Raw genomic sequence first — 17,686 nt, 5'->3', positions numbered from 1 at the left:
CCAGCAGATCCAAGTCTGTGATGCAGTGTAGATATGCACACTTAAGCCAATTTACTACAAAAAGTGTAGCTCTTTTTTTTAATAAAATGTTCGCATGAATATTTGCACAGACATAAGCAATTGGATTCAAAGTCACAACAGAAAGAAACCAGGGGTTTTAGCAACATGGAAATTCAAAGAACAATATAAAACCGGTACAATTTCAGCTGGCATCTCTCACTTGGTTTGAGCGGCGATTCTTGCAGGGCTTTGCTGCATGAGGCTAGCGCACACTCGCATTATGCAGCAGAAAGTACAGTTATTTGCTTATTACATTTAGTGAAAACAAAGTTACTTAAGTAAAGTAAACATACATTAAAAATGTACAGTAACGAATTTAATGTACTTTGTTACATCCCCTAATGCTGTTACCCAGTAAGTTGTGCATCATTTCACGTAGTATGCCTCAGAGCGCACAAAATCAGACTGTGTAAAGTTGCATTAACAAGTGAGGCTTAAGTATAAAATTAAGTATAAAGGTATTCTATTTGTCTGGAGAACGTTTGCAGCAGTGATGTGAACTTACTGGCTCTTTACACTACAGTTTCGCCATTCATACATTGCATCCATGTGTAGCTCTTTGTCACACAACACTTCTACAGTTTTGGGTTCAGTGTCTTGTCCAAGGACAACTCAGCACCCAGATTTGGGGAGACGATATGGCCGACCCTCTTTAAGTTGACGACCCATTCTACCTCCAGAGCCACTGCCACCAGCATTTAGCGTTTCAGTACAATTCTCTAAAATAAATCTTTGACTTGTTTTATTCATTCCTATCAAACTGCAAACAGCTGTCTCTAAGCTTGCAGCTAAACAGGGAAACAAGCGGATTTTCGAGCAGCATTTCAATATAAATCAATCTCCTGCAAAACATTACACTGATTGCAACATTGTTGTTGTTGGTGTCTCACAGGCGCTTTATGATATATTTGCTTTGATTGCTTGTCAGTGAGCATAGAGCCGCTGAAAGTGTTTTAAATCTGAGGGATGCAGATTGAGAGAGGTGAGTGAAGGAAATGTTCCCTACCGTTAAAGTTTCAGTAGAAATATGTCAGTTGCAATGTAAAATGTTTTTTATATAATATATTTTATACAATAGTCTTTAACTGCTCTGTTATGGAAGAGTAGGAAAAACTTTATATTTTGAGTGATTCATTACATAGTGTGATTGTCTCAGTATTAATTTATGATTCAAACAGCTTGTCAGATAATTATGTAGCGTTCATCATCAGTGGTGTTGCATGGTGACTCAGTCTTATTTTTACCAGGCCTGTGTGACATCATGGGCTGAGTGGTTGAAAATGACTGGAATGGGTGAGAGGCTGAGGACAGGAGGTGGGTGGTGTAATGGTGAGTGGGGTCATTTTGAGAAAAGTGTTCGCCTTGGAAACATTAATAGCCTTTGATAACACATTATTTTCTTCTGATCTATCAATGAAAAGTTGGCTGACGCGCCGCGTACACAACAGCTGACTGCAGACATATTGTGGGAGTGGCCAAGGTTGACCAGTGACTAGAGTAATCCTTGCTCAGAGGCACATAAGAACATCAGAAATTAGCACTTTTATGTTCTATTCAGTCCAGATTCATTCCGCTGTCTATTGTAATGATTCTAGCTCCATTTAGTTTTACTGTTGCTGCTTTCACTCAACGTGCTGTGACAGAGAGTGAAAGGTTGTTTATATGTTTGAGACACAGGCATGTGAGTGTTCGGCAGTGTCCGTCAGGGAACGGGTACCTTAGTCATTTCCAATATTAAAGGCCTTAAAGTTTTTCTTTTCCCGTTCTAGTGTGATACAATAGTGAGATACCTAGTGATATCTAGTGAGATACATGTGCTACAATAAATTCCAGTGTAAAACTCGTAACAATATTGTTACATTAACTGCAATGAATACGATATGATATATATTGGAGGCAAGCGGATGATAAATGTTGTAAATTAAGTTCTTATGGTTAAAATTTTTTCAGAAATGTTTAAGAAGAAGAACGGAAGCAGGGAAGGAAGAAGGGAAGGAACGACAAAAGGAAGGAAGAATGGAAGAAATTAATGAGGGAAGGAAAGGAAGGAAGAAAGTGTGAAAAGAAGGAGGGCGAAACATAATTAAGTAAAAATTATTCCTTACAATAAACCTTTTGACTTAATCTTAAAAAAAATTCGTAACTCAAAATTTTGATTAAAAAAGGAAGAGCAAAAAAAGCTCTGTATTTTTTAAAACGATACAAAGTGAAAGTCTAAGTCCTTCAGAACTGCACTGAGGAACAGTATTTGAGAACTGGAGCTTCAGAGTGCTGGAGCTTAAATAATATTTCACAGTTTCATGTTCAATTTCAATGAGCTTAGCTGGGCAGGTGCCAGGTTCTAGGGCACTTTAGCATTAATCACTGAAGCTGAAGGGTTTATCAGGTTGGCTTCCTAAAACACAGAGTTTGTATTTTTCAGGTAAAGTGAGCAGGGAAGAAACATGATGAACCTTGAGTCAGCCCCGTCACAGATTTTTTTATATTCTCCATGAGATCGACTTACGTGTAAATCTGAGGACTAAGGACGGTTATTCTGGCAGAGAAAAATGGTTTACCATGTCCCCAACAGCTGTTGGTGAGGTCACAAATTCATTATGCTTGTGACTGGAGTTCACACCACAGCGATGACATGGAACACATTTCACCCTCAGTCCACAGATGGAACCCTGAGATCATGTCTGCTGCAGATTTAATAGATCTATATAACATTTTAAAACATTTCCGGGTTAAGGCCAGTAATTGATAATGAAATTTAGCTAGTTATTTGTTTATGTTTTGATCTAAAAACATTTACCAGTTACTGTGGTCTAATGAAGTAGTTAACTGGAAGATTTAGAACAATATCAACATGTTAATAAACCACGACCAAGCTTAACTATTACCATGATGTTGTTTTATGAGGTTCAAATAAAAATCGTGAAAAAGTCTTGTGAACTTGTGGAGTGGAAAGATTGTTGCCAATACTGATATTTGTTGACACAGACAAATACAGCGGGTAAAATAAGTATTGAACACGTCACCATTTTTCTCAGTAAATATATTTGTAAATGTGCTACTGACATGACATTCTCACCAGATGTCGGTAACAACCCAAGTAATCCAGAAATACAGAGAAAACCAAACAAATAAGTTCTGATATTAAGTTATGTGTAATAACATGGAATGACACAGGGGGAAAGTATTGACCACATGAAGAAAGGGAGGGGCAAAAAGGCAAGCGCAGCCAAGACACCAGCTGGAATCTATCAATAATTAGAAAGCAATCCTGCCCCTTGTCAGTGTAAATGAATATCAACTGGTTTAGTCCCAACTGATGGCCTCTAAAAAGGTGTCTCATTCCCAAGGTGGCACACAAGAAACGTCTCATGATGGGTCACAGCAAAGAGCTCTCTCAAGATCGCCTCAACCTTATTGTTGCAAAACATACTGATGGCATTGGAAGGATTTCTAAACTTCTGAATGTTCCAGTGAGCACTGTTGGGGCCATAATCCGGAAGTGGAAAAAACATCATTTCACCATAAACTGGCCACGACCAGGGGCTCCTCGCAAGAGTTCGGACAAAGGAGCAAAAATAATTATCAAAAGAGTTGTCCAAGAGCCAAGGAGCAATTTTGAGAACTTCAGAAATTAGCAGGTACACTTGTTTCAAAGAAAACAATAAGTAATGCTTTCAACCGCCGTGGCCTGTATGCACGCTCACCACGCAAGACTCCATTGCTGAAGAAAAAGCATGTTGAAGCTCGTTTAAAGTTTGCTGCACAACATTTAGACAAGCCTGTGAAACACTGGGAGAATATAGTCTGGTCAGATGAGACCAAAATTGAACTCTTTGGATGCCATAATACACACCATGTTTGGAGGTCAAATGGCCCCAATCACCCCAAAAACACCATAGCAACAGTGAAGGTGGGAACATCATGGTGTGGGGCTGTTTTGCAGCATACGGCACTGGCAAACTTCATTTAATTGAAGGAAGGATGAATGGAAAAATCTGCTGCCATCTACCAGGATGATGACGATGAAACGAGGGTGGACATTCCAGCCAGACAATGATCCCAAACACACAGCCAAGGAAACTCTCAATTGGTTTCAGAGAAAGAAAATAAAGCTGTTAGAATGGCCCAGCCAATCACCTGACTTGAATCCAATAGAAAATCTATGGAAAGAACTAAAGATCAGATTTCATAGAAGAGGCCCACGAAAACCTTCAGGATTTGAAAACTGTTTGTGTGAACGAATGGGCCAAAATCACACCTGAGCAATACATGCGACTGGTTTCTCCACACAGGAGGCGTCTTGGAGCTGTCATTACCAACAAAGGCTTTTGTACGAAGTATTAAATAAATTTCAGTAAGCGTGTTCAATACTTTCCCCCTGTGTGATTCCATTTTATTACACATAACTTAATTTCTGAACTTATTTGTTTGTTTTTCTTTGTATGTATGGATTACTTGGGTTGTTACCGACATCTGGTGAAAATGTCATGTTAATAGCACCTTTTAGAAATATATTTACTGAGAAAAATGATGACATGTTCAATACTTATTTTTACCCGCTTTACACACAAAGATGGATAACATGACAATTACACAAATGTGAAGCAAAATCATCATGATCCACCCCTGGTGGTTGGCTGCAGTTTAGTTTGTAAACCCCGGCTCCTCCATATCAATGGATTTGATATGGACCAAACTTAAAAGTAAAAATACATGTTAAATAATGTATAGGTTTAGTTCTTATCACACTGATGTATGTCTAATTGTTCATGCTTTTGATAACTTCGGTTTTAACTAGTTCTAATTAGAGTGAAACGTCGTGATTGACTGCTGAGGCTGACTCACAATTGATCAAGTGGGTTTATTTGCAGGATCTCGATTTCACGGCTCCACTCCATGACTTGACAGGCTCCCTCCAAGTGATTTATCAAACACACAGCAGGGCTGCACCAAAATCAGGGATATTTTGGCTTAATTTTTTTGCATTGGGAGGAAAAGCAACACATTTTTCGTCTTTAAATACTCATTTGTTTATTTTGTTTATTTAGAAGGATCCCCATTAGATCTACCCTAAGACAGAGCTACTTTTAGTGGGGTCCACATTTAAGACATACATACAGATATCAAACATTTTAAAACAAACATTAAATACCAAAATCAAACATTTAAAACATATGTTACATTATAAATATATGTTACATTATAGATATCAAAAGTTAATATACATAAAAATAGTGATCATATAATATTACAGATATCAAAAATAAATTTAGTGGTTATGCAATATTACCTTTGTCATGATATAAAACACTGATATATACAATTCCATAGAAGCGAAAACTGCAAACCATGTAAGAGATTACTACTCCTTTATGTACAGTACCTCACCATCTAGTGTCACAAGTATGCTTGTCATGCTTGTAATTATGACACAAATATGTAGTCAGAGCGTTGCAATGTAAAGACTGGCTACGTGACCCTCTTAAATCTTAAACAACTTGCAGCAAGAAAAATATAGTGACAGCAGGATTTTCTTAATTTAAAAAGAGTAGCAGGTGTAAGTTGTGCCACTCGACAATTCTGTGGAGACTATTATTAAAAATAGCATGATGTCTCAAGACTCTCAGTTTTGAAGAACACCCAGTACTGTGACTATCAGTAATGAACTTTCTTTCTCCTTCTGACCCTGCATGTAAGGGACATGATTTAGGGTAGGCAGTGATGAGTAGTTCCCTTTGTTTCGACCAAAGTTGTTTTCAAAAGAACCGGATCTTCCAGGGAACATAACAATATACGACAGGTTCTGTAAGCATAAAAACAAGAGGATTCAAATCTGTGAATTTAATCAGTGGCGATGAAACAGTTGGCCCGGGTGTTGTCATAGCAGAGATGCTGACCTGTCCACTTCTGGAAACAAGTCCATTCAGGGAGTAAATCAGGAAACTTTGCTGCCAAGAAAACCACATTTCACCCCTTCTCCCTAACCCGACCCTTTACCCCTACCCCTCGTTTTCGAGGGTTATCTTGCCTCTTGAAACGGAGTCACAAGGAGTAGTGGTTGAAATCTTCCCTTACAAAAAGCACTCATCACCAGTCATCAGGACCTGATCAATACATGCAATCACTCCAGAGATTATCAGGCAGATGTGATCCGACACCATCGATTAATAACTAAACACATGATTGTAAGTTTGTCACCTAAAACTTTTTTTTTAGTTTGAGATTTTTACAAATTTTCTATGAACACGAACTATTTCATTTTCATCTGCATGAACTGAACTTAGAACTACTTTATTTTAAGTGTGACCTGGCACAGCTCTGGGCGTGTGTATGTCGAGGACACTGTTGGGACTCAGAATTTGTGAACAATAGTTGGGCCTACATGTGTAGCCAAAGCCTGCAACCACATGTTTCTTTTTTCTGGAGACTAAGGAAAGCCTCCAGAACTCAGTCTCCCAGGGTGCTTCAACTTCACACCTTGCTGTTTAACTGCCCAAAGGACACATCTCTCACGTCATGCTCAAGGTATAATAATCACAACAACACACACACACATGTTCTCTTGGTCCTGGTATTCAACCCAGTCTCATCAGAAAACGTTCAGTGGCAACGTTGGTCCACTTGGAACGACGTTACCATCTCACAATCTGGCCTCTCAGATTGTGAGATGGTAACATTTAGTCCTCCCATTGTTTTGCATTGGCGTGTTCTCACGTCACGTGACTCTCAAGCTCCCGTCTGCGGAGAGGAAAACATGGCGGATATTCCTTGTTTTTTCAGATAAAAATATAATTTTGTAACTTAGTTTGGGCATAAAAATACATTCTGACACCATTTCTAGCGAGAAATGTGCTCTTTGCTTCCACAGTCTTCAGCCAGTTCGTGCTTATGATCAATATTTTAATAATTATCACGAATGTTTTTATCGTTGCTATGAGGGTTGCTATGACGCTGCCATGCGGAAGACCAGGCCACAGCGTGCTGTTAAAATCACCGTCCCTGCGTGGCGTCGTTCAGTGATCGTGAATGTTATTCACGGTATATAATATTAATATTTGAGGCTAGATTACACCTCTAATGCTAAGGACCCATCGAGACCGGTCATCCCGAAGGGGGACCGACTGCGCCTTTAACTCGGGGCTGCGTAATAACCACCGAGCGCTTGGAAGACAAACGATGTCATCTTCCTTCTGTCAGGTGAGTAGTTTATTGTTTTTAAAGATCGTTACAATCTAGGTTTACAGTCCGAGTGCTGAGACAGCGGATGCGAAGTCCGTTGATACACACAATGGATGCTGTTCTTCAGCTAATACGCCATTGATAGCCACATGCTACAGCCCACATTAGCCTGTGCTACCTGGGAGGTGAATACATGGTTGTTGAAACCAGTTCAAGATGCTTAGCTCATCATTGAGGGACGCTACAATATAAATATAAACATGAATTTGATTTATGAATGCTTTAGATTAATAAGGAGTGTATTTCTCTACCATTACTCCACAATATCAGGTCAATTTGGTTTAATGTATAGTATGCACTATGACAATAATGTTTTCATGTTATGGAGTTGCGATTCATTTTATAAAACAATTGCTATGTTCTGTTTTTTAATCAAGGAGGATCCCAGTGAAGCTACAGGAGTTTCATTAACGTCACCAACTTGGACCGAACAGTTTGTTTTGCTTGATGAAGAGCAGGAAGGGCAGACTGGAGAGAAAGAGAAGCCGGGTTGAGCCCACTACCATCATCCACGTACCACGAGGAAGATGAGGGAGAGAAATGATCCTACCATTAAAGAGGTACTTTTAAGTTACATACCAGAAACACCATTTTATATAATGTGCCAAATATACATTTTTATTAAATCCCCAAAGTACGCTTGCTGACATACAAGTTAATATCACACTGAAAGAATTTTTATCAATCATGCTTCCCTGCTGTGATTGTTTAACTGGGAAAACAACTTTTTCCACAGGAAGGCATTTGCAAAGTTTTCCTCTGTTATGTATAATGATGACCCCCATCAAACATAATGTTAGCAATCTTTACACCTTTTAATTTATACTGATTATTTCTGTCTACATGTGTGAATTTGCATTCATTAGTTTCAGAAAAGAGCGATGATGTATCGGTCAGTGGGCGGCTGCACGAGACTCCGCAAACTAGTCTGTAAGCAAAGCAGACGAAGGCATCGAGGTTGCGGCCTGCCATCATTGTTATTTTGCTTAAGGGACTGAATATGTTTCATGTAGAAATATTAGCATTTCCCTTATATCTACCAAAACTGCTTGTTTCACAGACTGCAGTTTTGTTTTGATCCGATGTGGTGTGCAAATAAAACCGTATCGGCAATGGGTTGTGGGGCATTAACATTTGTAACTCTAATTTTGTTTTGACAGACTGCGAAAAGAACGTTGAGAACATCACCACTCTACAGGAAGACACAGTCCAGTAATGGGTGTCAGAAGTTCAGTAGTGAACGACAGGTACTGTGGAAAAATGTGTGTCATTGTTGTACAATGTCCTTTGACTCTGTTTACACAAGGTTAACACAAAAAGGTTTGATTGTAAACTGATATTGGTATGAATTCATGTTATTCTCCTCTTCAAAAGAAACAAACAATCCAAATTACCTGCAGAAAGCCCTTGATGGACGCTTCAGGAGCATTGTCAGACTGGCCAGACAGCAAGATGCCAACTTTAATGCCAATTTATTTGTGTAACATTCTGTGACCAAATGTATAGATAACTTTTTGTAGATTGTAAAAAAAGATAACCCATTTATTAAAAAAAAACTACACTAGAATTACCGCACTGCGTTGTATGACTCCGCTAACCAGTGCAGTGTCCGTCTACATATTTCTACATATTTTCTCTCGTATAAATGACACTGTGCCTCTTGACAACTGAAACCATAAGATGAGGTCAGTGTGGCCTTGACCTTTTGACTTTAACACAAATACACAGTTAGACAATCCGAAAACATACAGTTATGCCAAAATATATTTGGTTTCACATTCTAGATGGCATAAGCAGAGACATCAACTCAGGAAAAATATTTCTGTAGAAAAGAAAGCCCTGTACGTGTGTACGTATGTATACATACACACGTACAAACGCACTATTGAGACGTTTTGTTTTTTATCATATATTCTCAGGCAGTACTGATGCATTTACTGAGACGGGACGTGAGGGCCTACTCTGCGTGCTCAGAGTTCAAGCCCAGCAGGCTGCAGCGGGCCTGACATATTCTGGAACAGCAGCACAGTCTTTGGATGACTCCTCTGAAGATGAAAACATGGCGAGGTACTTCTCCACTGATGAAGAACTGTGAGGGCTGTGATTAGCTACACTCTCTTGCTACAAGGCTACTCATGCTACTCCCTGGCAGCCTTAGGAAGGCATTAGCTTGCTGTTGGGTAGCTGTTAGCTTCAGCATTTTTAGTTTTTAGCGGCCTGTCTGACGTTTATGTTTAAAACAAAAAAATCAGAGGGAACCATCTTCATAATTTAACACTATGGTTTGTTTGTGTGTCCTTCAGTTCTTCTCAAGAGAAGCAGTACAGGTGTGCCTCAGCTCCACGGTCCCTCCTGCAGCCTCCGCTCCTGATGCTAACCTCATGTCTCCATCACACCAAGCAGCAGACCTGGATTGACAGACCTTTCTCCAGAGCTGCCCCCTCCCTCTGAAACCCCCCTCTCCAAAACACTATTTGTGGTGTTTTTAAAGTATTTTTTGCATGAGAATTGTTGATCATATCATTTCCAGCAGATGCCTTAATGTAATGTTTGTGCACAATAAATTACATTGATCATAACATAATGGTATTTCCTTGCACTTCTACACCATGATATTGTCAGATAAGATGCTGATTACATTAAAGCAGTGAATGCTCTGCTTTAAGCAACATAAACAAACAATGATCCAATGGATCTGAAGTAGAATGGGCACATTACATTCTGTAGAGAATGCCTCAGTTATGGAAGTCAGAAAATAACTTTCTTTATCTGAGGTTCCAGTCATTTATAGTCACAGCAAAGCACACAGGTCTGGTTGTCTAGGGACACCCATATCATATTGTTTAAGATGTGTAACATCAAGTTTGTGTATCAGTGCAAAATACATACCGTCATTAGTCAAGAGTTCACTCTCTTGTTTACACTAAATTTAGGTGACCCAGATGTTTCACAATGCATCTGATAAGGTCTTATGAGAAACATTCTTAACATTAAAGAAATGAACACAGAGGATAGCAATAGATGTTTGACTCAAATCACTAGCTGGTAATCAGCAGCCTGACTTATTCAAACACATTAATACTACAAACACATTAATACTACAATGAATGAGGCAGGGGTTACACACAATGGCACAGGCCATTGTGTGTATCAACGGACTTCGCATCCGCTGTCTCAGCACTCGGACTGTAAACCTAGATCGTAACGATCTTTAAAAACAACAAACTACTCACCTGACAGAAGGAAGATGACATCGTTTGTCTTCCAAGCGCTCGGTGGTTATTACGCAGCCCCGAGTTAAAGGACCGGATGTTTACTAAAAGCCACACGTCAGTTCCGCTCGCCCAGTCCGTCCGTGGCGCAGTCGGTCGCCCTTCGGGATGACCGGTCTCGATGGGTCCTTAGCAATAGAGGTGTAATCTAGCCTCAAATATTAATATTATATACCGTGAATAACATTCACGATCACTGAACGACGCCACGCGGGGACGGTGATTTTAACAGCACGCTGTGGCCTGGTCTTCCGCATGGCAGCGTCATAGCAACCCTCATAGCAACGATAAAAACATTTGTGATAACTATTAAAATATTGATCATAAGCACGAACTGGCTGAAGACTGTGGAAGCAAAGAGCACATTTCTCGCTAGAAATGGTGTCAGAATGTATTTTTATGCCCAAACTAAGTTACAAAATTATATTTTTATCTGAAAAAACAAGGAATATCCGCCATGTTTTCCTCTCCGCAGACGGGAGCTTGAGAGTCACGTGACGTGAGAACACGCCAATGCAAAACAATGGGCTGACAAAATGTTACCATCTCACAATCTGAGAGGCCAGATTGTGAGATGGTAACGTCGTTCCAAGTGGACCAACGTTGCCACTGAACGTTTTCTGATGAGACTGGGTTGTGGTATTTCACATTGTTGCCTTTATGATGATGACTTAAAAAACGTGAGCAGCGAGTGAACGGCACTCATGTTCATCATTTGTTAACTGATTTGTTCAGTTTAGCGTTTACAAAAATTAGGAACATGCACAACACTGCAATATATTTTAACAACGAACTTCAAGATTCGCAACCTGATCATTTTGGTCGTTTAGACATGCTGCAGTATGCTCTAAAGTTAAGCTGAATCGACCACAGGCTTTTGAGAGCTGGGGGCGGTGAAAGAGGCGGCTGCAGGTGCAGTGTGATTGACACGTTTCTCAGCAAATCACATTTCGCCGCCATTGCAAAAGATGCAAAAGAACTGCCTACTTCACTTATACGGTCGTGCCGGCAATGAGTAGAGCTGGAGTGGAATGTTGATGCTGGTGTGGGTCTCTAAATTTGAGAAAATAATTATTTCCGTTGGATAAGTCTAGCATACCTGCTGATTCATAGAGCCGATCTCTGCATCTCAGTTCCTGACAGTCATTGAGCTATTAACTGATAACTGAAATCTCAATATTTTACTAAATGCGACTGTTCTGTTAATAGTTTTCAATACTGACAACATGGAAATTCAATCAGTATTGATTACAACATTTGGGAATTGTGACATCACTGTTAGACTAATAAATAAACTGGCAACTGAGTGTATTCCTAGTACATATGTTCAATAGTTATACCAGGGATTTAAACTTAACCTCTGCCTTTACAAAATAAGTCCTGGATTTTCCTTTTGAAAAGGACTGACCTGGGTGGAAATTTGTTTGTGTGGCCAGTTATGGAAGCACTCTCACTCATTAATCATTCATCGGGCAGAGGAGCGCCTGCTGAGAGCTGATTCTTGGCATTTAGACGAGAGGAAGACTACAGTAAACACATTCTCTGAGTGCTGCTCTGCTGCTCTGTCCAAATATAATCAATTCTCCTGTTATTACGTTTCACTTGCTGTGGGGCAATAGGGTGAAGGGATATGATATCACCCAGGAATTGCCAATAATAAATTCATATCAGCCAGAAGCACCACAGGGGTACTGGGAAGTGTCAGGCTAGTCTGAAACACATTTCCAATAACAAAACAACGCTCCTGTGAGAAGTTAACAATGCCCCAAGGTGAGGCCCCATCTACTTGTCACTTTGGATGCATGAAAGCATGTGTTGCATCAATGCAAAATATGCGCAGGGGAAGCTATGATTTCACATGTGAAATGAAACTGCCTGTGAGAGAAATACGGGAAAGCATTCTCGAAGCCCATCACTTTCTCAGAGCTCTGCAGGAAAAGGGGAAATCCACACGGAGGCAGGCAGCAGTAAGAAGGGCACAGTCTCATTGCCCCTAGTTTAAAATTTACATATATGGGAAATAAGAAGATTTAGAGAGCCAGGGGAATATGGGGGAGAAGATGTTGGTCTCCATGGCGACGTGTGTCGTGGAAGCATCAGCGCAAACTCAGAAGCATAGTGACGCTCAGATGGCCTCTATCTCTGTCACTCTGAAACGACAGAGCTCGCTGTAAAATCATCCCACAGCTCCACAGAGAAGAGGAGGTGGGAGAGGTGTCAGAGCGCACAAAGCTCTGCTCTGAAGCTAACTCCGTCACTTACATCCTTTTTTTCCAAGAAATGATGATTCAGAGATACCATAATTGAGGGAAACCAAGCTCCACCAAGCTCTTGATGACCACTCTAAGCTCTTTACAGTACAGTTTTACATTCACCCATTCACACAGTGAATCTATTAGCAGCACTTTGATGTTGTATGAGGGGCAATTCAGGGTTCAGCATCTTGCCCAAGGACACATCGGCATGCAGGTAGGGAATACTGGGGATCGAACTGACGACCTTCAGGATGGAGGACGACCACTCTACCCCTCATCCACAGCCGCCAATGTAAGAAATACTTTTGACAAACGCTACATTTAAAGGAAAAAGGACTTTGAACGCAAATGGCCACTTTTAGTTGGAGCGGCACAAGTGGGCATGAGCACAAAAAGCACTGGTTAAAGATGAAGAAAGATCATGGTCATGACTGAAGAGTGACATTTCCATGTCTGCTTTGATTCTAATGAAATAAGTGCAGGACTCTCAGAATTCTGTTATGTCAAAACGAAAGAGTCACTGCCCTCAGTTGTGCACCCAACACAGATCTCACCTGGAACAATCGTCCAAACTTACTGGATTTCAATTATCTAAGTATTATCATTATCCTTAAACTACACTTTAGTCATCAATATTGCATGTTGAAATGGTCACGGTTAATGTTTGATGTAAGTGTCTTCCTGTCAAAGCCTCATCCTTGTCATGTTCAAAACTGTGAAAAAATGTGATGCACATGCAGGTTGAGTTAAGTTACTATACCCATGAGCAGCATATGTGGGGGCAGACTGTATACATAGAAATCTGTCATGGTTTTGTCTTCTAAGTGTGTTTTCCGCCTCTTTATGAAGAGTGTTTTCAGTTTAATTATTTCCTCCTTGTGTTTCATGGTTATCCCTGTGTTTATGTTAGTATATGAGTTGTTTCTATGTCTCATGTCTTCCCACTCCCTGTGTTCTGTTAGTTTCTGCTCCTAGCGTGTTTTCTTTATTCACTTCCTGTCTTTGTGATTATCTGCACCTGTCCTCATGTGTTCCACCTGTGTTCAATTGCACCCTGCCCTCCCTGTGTGTGTATATAAGTCTCTGTGCTTCCCTTTGTCCTTGTCGGTTCGTTGTCGTAATGCCTGTCATCAACAGTGATGCCGGTAACGCGCTACTTAGTAACGCGTTACTCTAATCTGACCGCTTTTTTCAGTAACGAGTAATCTAACGCGTTACTATTTCCAAACCAGTAATCAGATTAAAGTTACTTGTCCAAGTCACCTTGCGTTACTATTTCGGTATTTGTGGTTAACCCGCTGGGCACGTCCTGCGGCTGGGGGAGCAGTCGCCCCGTCGCCCTCCTCACCACGCCGCCGGAGGCTCGGTGTGCGGCACGCCTCGACGTTTTTTTAGGGGGGGAGGTGCTCGTCCGCGGTGCGGGGGCTTTCCTTATAGTATACCGCGGGGCGGTGTCCGTCGGCGCTGCGGAAGGCGGGGACCGGTTGGAGGGGACCGGGTACGACGGTCGGCGGCAGCGACTCTGGACGCGTGTCGGTCCCGTCAGATCACCTCAGCTACAGCGCCCGTTGGGGGAACCCTCCGTTCGCGCGGGGGGGGGGGGCCTCCGGCGGTGTCTAATAAAGTTAGTGTTGGCCAAACCGGTTGTCATTTTTATGTTGAGGCGGCGGGGGTGTTGTCGGCAGCTGCTGAATGTAACTAATAAAGTAACTTGTAATCTAACTTAGTTACTTTTAAAATCAAGTAACTTGTAATCTAATTTAGTTACTTTTAAAATCAAGTAACTTGTAAAGTAACTAAGTTACTTTTTCAAAGTAACTATGGCAACACTGGTCATCAATCCCTTGTCTCCTGTGCTCCCGTCCTCTACCTTGTAGTAAGTTCCTAGTGTTTTCCCCGGCGTGCTCTGAGTTGTTTTTCAGTTTAGACTTTTTTGAGATTCCTCTGTTAGTTGTTTTTTTCTGTTGGAGATTTTCCTATTAAAAGGACACATTTAGTTTAAAACTCTGCATCCTGGGTCCACTTGATTTACCAAACCCTGACAAAATCAGAGAAACTGTTAGCAAAATAAACACAGAATAGTGAAAATGGTGTGGTGAAGAAAAATGCCGTCCCTTTACGTCATTAAGACCATAGCATTGGCCCAGCAGATAGAACAAAAGCAAACAGACTTAATAGGGTAACATCCCGTATTGGACAAATACAAGTAAACACACATTGGTGGTGGATAACTTTATAACTTGAATGCTTTAATTCTATCATTTACTTTCACAAATGCTATAAATGGGGCAGATATTATGCTGTGTTCACTTTCCCGTGTTTCTATATCCTTCTCTGTTGTGCAGTTTTCAAACATCTGATACAATTTATAAGCGTAACAGTCCTGCTTTGTCTTTCATCTTCTGGGGTCAACATACCCACACCAATGCAGCTTCTCACATTTTGAAGGCAGTGCTAAACGTTGTCCAATTCATGATTACATCTTTCATAGTTTTCATACAATTTGTGCACGATATGTATGCATATGTGTATGTCCGCATTTCATGGTTCCTCATACATCTTGCAAATGAGATGTGGTCATAACTTTGGTTATCACCAACTTGGGTGTAAATTTGTCAGCAGTTAAAGCATGGCGGCTTTTCTTACCCTCTACACTAGCAGATAATTATAACACCCAAGCAGAGACTTGATCAGTGCTCCAGAGGGGAAAAAAAATCAGGTAATTTGGAACCAAGCCTGAAAGCCCATGTTGTGAATGTAGCCCGACAGTGCAGGGTAGCTAAACCAAAATTCCTCCGCTGCCTGCCAACAGTGTACAAGTGAAGCTGCTACTATAAGATGAACATAATAGGATGCTAATAAATCCTCTGGAGATCACCGGGACATTAAATGATGCTTCCCAGAAAGCTCATCAATCAGGAACGCAAGAGGCTGAGTTGCTCTTGGATGGCGTCCTGTTTCTGCACCGCTTCGCTTTGTATGGAGTACAACCCACACTTGTGTTTTTCTGTAATATCTCACTATGATGTAAATAACCGTCACTTGATGAGTAATGCTACAATCTTTTACCACTTCACTGTTACACAAGCTGGCAGCACTTCTAGCCTCTGACTTGCTATGGTCTGTTCAGACTGTCCTGTTTTCTCCTGTAAATGGTAAATGGTCTGTATAGTCTTGATGACCTCTATAAGCTCTTTACAGTACAGTTCTACATTCACCAAGTCACCCACACATGCATAGAGTGCATCTTTTCATAGCACCTTTCTCTATAAAGGGTTCAGTATCTTGCCCAAGGACACTTCTGCATTAGGAATGGGGAAGATTCTAACCTTCTGGTCAATGTCTGGTTATGTCTTGTTGTGCTTGAAGTTTGTACTGTGTTATCCTCATTCATCTTCAATAGACCACTTTAACATATAGAATATTATATTTTAATATTTTATACTTATGAGGATTTTATAAGAATGTATGGTGATATATTCACTTTTAAAGCTCATACTGTTACAAGCGGGAAGGCCTAGAAAAGGGCTTTCAGGTGCATAAGGACATTCAACTCTTGTTTGACATATTTAAGCTCATTTGCGAATACGGCGATGGACACAGCCCTCTGTCCATACTCTTACTTCTCCTGTGAAAGCTTGCATATATGGACAAAAAAGAGCAGTACTGCTAGAAATCTTGGGGGGCAGTGCAGCCACTGGTTCAGACTATTTCAGCCACGAGAACAGACTTTGCGAGTTGGTAAGAAACTACAGGCATCTATACGACCTTACATCAACCCAGGGACAGCTTTTTCTGAAGTTTTCTGAAGAGAGACATATCAAATGTCTTCCTCAGCAGATGGACAAAAGATTGAGATTAAGATTCCTTTATAGGTCCTGCATCAATCATGCACACACAATCATGCTACATGCAATGTAGAATTCACCCTCTGCTTTTAACCCATCTGTATGTGAACACAGAACATGGCACACAACCCACACCAGGGTAGTGGCCACACGGAGCAGTGGGCAGCTATTGGAGAGTGCCTGGGGAGCAGATGTTAGAGGGAGTAAGGTGCGTTGCTCAGGGGCACTTAGTCAGTGGGATGCAAAGAAAAGCTCAGCCTTTAGACTAGACTTTAAGGTACAATTTTCCATTATCAAGATCTTGACTTGAAAAACATGTCAGAGTTGATCCAAAAGAGAGTTTCATTGTCTAAATTATTATAACCCTCACTTTCAGAAAATGCACATTTACATTGAGAAAATGTCACATTAAGACTTATCTGTTTTGATAGAAATTGGGTAAATTGAAATGGATTGGATAAGATGAGATTGAATTGATGTGGATGTTATTAAATTGTTTTGGACGAGACAAATCAGATTTAATGGGATTCAACAAAGAAAAATAAGACTTAGGGACAAAAAGGGAAAGTCTTAATTTATTCAAGAAGTAAAAATTATAAACTTTCATCCTTTGCACAATGATCTCCAAAGATAAAAACAACAGGCCATGCTTCACAAAATACACAGACAGTGAAAGGAGCACGAGATAAACTAGAGCACTGGATAAATTGTTCCAATATTCAAAACTTAGCTCAATATTTAAAATCAATTGAAGATAATGTAAAACATGAGCAATTAATTGATAAGGCAGCACTGTAGAAGTGGTATTTAATTATCTGGAATATATTACTGCACAGTGCCATGGCACCAGCCAATTTAGTGGAACATTTTAATTTGTGCAACTTATTACATTATCTGTCAGCGAGAACATTATTAGCTCCTGCAAGCCGCTCTGCTCGAGAAAACAAAAGTTATGCTGTTGAAGAATTTCTTAGGCAGGTTTGTTCTTAAAATGAGGAGCCAAGGACAGTGC

At 40.5% G+C, this 17,686-nt stretch overlaps 1 protein-coding gene and 1 long non-coding RNA gene across 2 annotated transcripts in view; one reads left to right on the top strand and one right to left on the bottom strand.

The window, feature by feature from the left end:
* The window catches only part of LOC128443840 (alpha-1,3-mannosyl-glycoprotein 4-beta-N-acetylglucosaminyltransferase C), a 57,826-nt gene that overhangs the window by 18,909 nt on the left and 21,231 nt on the right, over window positions 1-17,686 (bottom strand). The window lies entirely within an intron of this gene.
* LOC128443841 (uncharacterized) lies at window positions 8,223-9,816 on the top strand. The gene is made up of 3 exons (XR_008339065.1): window positions 8,223-8,546; window positions 9,219-9,366; window positions 9,603-9,816. It is a non-coding gene; the product is annotated as an uncharacterized LOC128443841 (long non-coding RNA).

The sequence above is a fragment of the Pleuronectes platessa genome, chromosome 7, assembly GCF_947347685.1.
Source record: "Pleuronectes platessa chromosome 7, fPlePla1.1, whole genome shotgun sequence".
Taxonomy (NCBI): Eukaryota; Metazoa; Chordata; class Actinopteri; order Pleuronectiformes; family Pleuronectidae; genus Pleuronectes; species Pleuronectes platessa.
The sequence above is the reverse complement of the archived record's forward strand: the minus strand, read 5'-3'. Positions and strand labels throughout refer to the sequence as shown.